The sequence below is a fragment of the Maylandia zebra genome, linkage group LG2 (genome assembly GCF_041146795.1).
Source record: "Maylandia zebra isolate NMK-2024a linkage group LG2, Mzebra_GT3a, whole genome shotgun sequence".
Taxonomy (NCBI): domain Eukaryota; kingdom Metazoa; phylum Chordata; class Actinopteri; order Cichliformes; family Cichlidae; genus Maylandia; species Maylandia zebra.
The window spans coordinates 47,732,716-47,737,315 of NC_135168.1; the positions used below are offsets into that span (position 1 = coordinate 47,732,716).

The window sequence follows — 4,600 nt, forward strand, 5'->3', positions numbered from 1 at the left end:
TGAATGCATTAGTTGAATTGCAATCTTGACACCACTTACTATTGTCTCATGACAATTCGTCTTTTGATGAACTTTTTAAAAATCATCTGCATTCATAAACCATAACCAGGGCAGGGAAAAGATTTAAGCCTTGATATCTGCCACCTACACCAGAAGTCCAGAAATACCATCTGCCAGAGGCAAAGTCATTAGGCCATAACTGAGGTTTTTCCAAACATGCATGAACTTAACCAGAAACACCTTTAGAGTGCTTAATCTGCCACAATTTGTTTGAATGGAAATGGGGTGGCAGCATTACTGGTCAATATTCTGGGGGAAAATCTAGGCTGCAGGCATCCCCAAGACTTACACCAAAACCCTTATTAATGAACCCTACTCTGCCTTAATAATAAAGCATAAGTCAAAGAAATGCCAGGCTTCTAACCTAAACAACAACAACAAAACAACACCTACTAACTGCTCCTATGTGCCCAAAACTTACAGTGTACCATTTACAAAGGTTGGGATGCAGAAAGGGGAGTGGTGGATGGAGTATAGAATATAGAAAGGTTGATGTAATCCAGTGGTTCAATCCAGAGGATGGATAGCATTGTGGTGCGTGGTTCACTGTCACGTCACAACAAGAAGGTTCTGGATGTGAGTCCACCGCCTGGCTTGGGCCTTTCTGTATGGGGTTTGCATGTTTTCCCCATGTCTGTATGGTTCCTCTCCAGCTATTGGATGTTCCTACACATTCAAAAGACATGCATAGGGCCAAGATAACTGGTGACTCTAAATTGGCCATAGGTGTGAATGTGAGCGTGAGCGACTGTCTGTCTCTCTTCCCCAGCTGTCATATGCCTCTCGCCCTGACAGCTGGGATAAACTCCTGACCAACTGTGACCTTAAATCGGATAAGCGGAAGAAAATGGATGGATGAATGATCCAGTTTTTTTTAACAGCATATTAGGAGTGTATATTTATAATGATGGATATCGACACAAAAAGTTCACAACTGAACTGAACAACGAAAATAAGAACTCTCATAACCACTGACACATTCTTGTGGGTGTGTACATTATGCATAACTTGTCAATAACCTAATTTACATAAGCAGTTAAGAATGGAAGGAGACACAACTTGTATATTTTTCATTTTAAATGTTTTCCCAAATGAGAGTTTAATCCGCTGAACTTTTTCTGGTTTTCATGAGCTCTCTGCAAGCAGAAGCCTGAAAGCACTGCCTGCGTTTAGGTTCCCTAGAAACTGTGTTTTGTAGAGAGGCATAATCCAAATATATTGCAATGACTTCATCAGACCTCAGGTCACAGCTCTAGTATATAGAATCTATCGTTCATGACTCAAAAATAATTGAGTGGAACAGCATGGTGCCATATGTTGAATTGACTTTTGGACAAATCACATTCAACCAATGGCCACCAGCTGTGATGGATCACATGAGAGTCGCTCCAGACGTCTCTCACTGATAATATTTTGACTCATTATCAGCAGCTATCAGACTTTGCCTTAACCTTGACCGTGTTATTACAGTCCGCTCTTGAATCACAATCTTAAAAGTGCACGAGAGCTTTCAACTGTGACTCTTCTAATGAGACGCACAGCTTCACAGAGTGAAGGTGTCTCTTTGGCTAAATTGGTTCTACACATTACTGAGGCTGAGTGTTGTTTCTGACAGATGATGTGAACACGATGTAAGCATGATGAAATGAAACGCAAATATCCAAAAGATAAACTAACGGCCAACAGATAGATTTATTTATTTATTTATTTGTACTGATTTTGGTTGGTTTAATATCACCAGTTGATTTTGTTGCCTGATTCGTTTCATTTGTTTTAGTGCAGGAGATATACACTGTGCATATGTCCATAAAAAATGAAATGTTTCTCAAAATTACCTTTAATAGAATAAGTTTTTTTCCTTAGTTACTTACAGAGAGGAATTTAGGAAACTACTGCAGGACAAAGTTTGTGAGTTTTAAGTTATCTTTCTGCATAAACATGACCTGAAATATCATCAGGGCCCTGTTTCAGGAAGCCGGTTTAGAAAACTCAGAGTGAAAAACGATACGCAGGGTTGAGTAACCCCGAACTGTCCAACTCGGAATATTCGGTTTCAGAAAGGCTGATAACAAGTAGTTCAGTCAACGCGGAGTTGCTTTAACCCCAAGTGAAGCGCGCGGACGAGGATACATAAAGCCCTGATCAGTGGAGCACAGATTAAGCGAGTCACCATGGAGACGGAGGGAAAGAAGGCGCGGTCAATGTATTTCACAGCGCTTGAGGCCGAAATTCTGATGGCAGCATATGCCGATAACATGCAAATTTTGCAGAAAAAAGTAACACAGCGACAGCTGCAAAAGAAAGGGAGCATGCATGGCAAAACATAGCCGACAGAGTCAATGCGTGAGTGTTAATTTAAACATTGATCTAGGGATTTCCACCCATTTAACACGTTATTTTATCATATGTTATTTTATTTGTTATTTTATACATTTTATTTTGTGACGTGATGTGAGCGCAGGTGCAACCCAACAGGCCCCAAACGTTCCTGGCAGCAAGTAAAAATGAAATATAAAAATATAGTCCAAACAGGTAAGGTGTAATTGTATTATGAGCCATAGTGCTTGGTCTGTTTGTCCTATGTAAATCAATTGCAGTTAGAGGCTACATTAATTTTCTGTCTGTAAGCACTTATTGAAATTATCTGAGCACATCACAAGTACATATTTGCTTACTCTGTATGCTCAAATGTGACCCGTTATAGCCAACAGAAAAAAAGCGGAGGCCCGAAAAACAGGTGGGGGTCCTCCACCACCACTCACAGAGGCTGAGCAGTTGGCCCTCAGCCAAAACAGTGGGCGCCCTGTGGCCGAAGGCATCTCTGCGGGGACATCCTCTGAGTCAATAACCCCGCAAGACACAAGTGCCTACATAGGGGGTAAATTCAAAATAATACATGATGTGCATACATCCTTTCTTCACAGTCACCTTTGCAGTGCTACTCATTCATTTGATAAACTCTTTACCATAATGGATTATTTTGTAGTGAAGTTATTTTCCTACTGATTTTGCCTTCCCTCAGTCTTGGTTGTCTTTGAGAGCATAATGACAATGAAGTGTAAGGTGATTGGTATGTTTGTTAATTGCCATTTGGTCCCTTGTAAGTTATAAGTGACCTGTATAAACCTCATATTCTATCAGTTGATGGTGGTGGTGTACTGCATCTGGTGCAGCCTCCTGTTGAGCCAGACCAACATGCAGTTGTGAGTAATACTCCACAGATTATATGAGGTTACAGTAGAACAGCAATGTTGTTTATTTCTTTACTACAGGAAAATAATGAAGAAACATTGACAGCTGTTACAGAGGAGGAAGCAACAGAGACACTTCATGAGGTTTACATCTTTTAATACTTTGTGTACAGGAAACACAGGTGACCAATAAAGCCAGTTGAACAAAAAATCTGTTTATTCTTCTTTCAACATGTTGAGGTGATGGGTCAAAGGAAATGATTGTGATATATGGTGTCTCTGACTGCGCTTCCATCTTGTATGTCCGTGGGAGGGTCAGGATGTTCATGGTTTGGATCACTGCTGATGTTTGGTTCAGAAGGACAGTGTTCTCCTCTAATTGTGGCAATGTTGTGAAGAATCACACATGCCACAATAATGTCACATGCCCTTTCTGGGGTGACCCTGAGTCTTTGCAGGCACTGGAACTGGGCCTTAAGCATTCCGATAGTCATTTCAATTCTGGCTCTTGTCCTGCAATTAGCCAGATTATATCGCTGCTGTGGGCCCGGTTCAGGGTCAGGGTAAGGGGTAAGCAAATAGGGTAAACATGGATACCCCCTATCACCAAGCAAGTAGCCAGTGAACTCTCCTAAGACAGAAGGATACACTTCAGTTCAAATGTCCCTGAAGCAATTGGTCTTTATATATTTTAAAGTATTCTCAACTCACCATGTCCAAATTTTGTGCTCAGTGTACATTCACGGAATATTTGTGAGTCATGGACAGAGCCTGGCCACTTGGCTTCCACATTTGTGATAATGTTGGCAGCATCACATATGATCTTCACAGTGCAGAGAACACAAATTAGCATCCATTACTATGATGAAATGATTTGTTAGTTTGACATGCTACAGGGAACTATGTACCTGTACATTAATGCTGTGGAAAGACTTCCTGTTCACATAGTCTCCTTCATTTACTGAAGGAGCAATGATTGGAATGTGAGTGCCATCTATACAGCCAATCACGCCTGGGAACCCTGAAAATAAATGTACAATTTAAGTAGTAGTTCAAGTATCACCACATCATGAATTAAGTTCTGTTCATCCTGATACCTGCAATTTTGTGGCATCCCTCTTTGATAAATCTTGTGGGTCTATGACCGGGGAACACCACAGACGAGGAGACGTTTCAGTGCAACTGTAACATTCCTGACTGCCCGACAGACGGTAGCCTTGGAAACGTGCTCAGCGTCACCAATATTATACAGAAAGCTCCCGTTTGCAAAAAACCGAAGTGCAATACAAATAATATGTACAGAACTGAGAGCATGTCCGCGATGTGTCACATGCGTAATATATGGCCTG

At 41.1% G+C, this 4,600-nt stretch overlaps 1 long non-coding RNA gene across 1 annotated transcript; it reads right to left on the bottom strand.

Moving 5' to 3' along the window:
- Nucleotides 1-3,545: 3,545 nt before the first annotated feature.
- LOC143413971 (uncharacterized) lies at nt 3,546-4,282 on the bottom strand. Its single transcript, XR_013094543.1, has 3 exons — nt 4,160-4,282; nt 3,963-4,074; nt 3,546-3,882 (listed from the first exon to the last, which is right to left on the bottom strand). It is a non-coding gene; the product is annotated as an uncharacterized LOC143413971 (long non-coding RNA).
- Between the last annotated feature and the right edge of the window lie 318 nt (nt 4,283-4,600).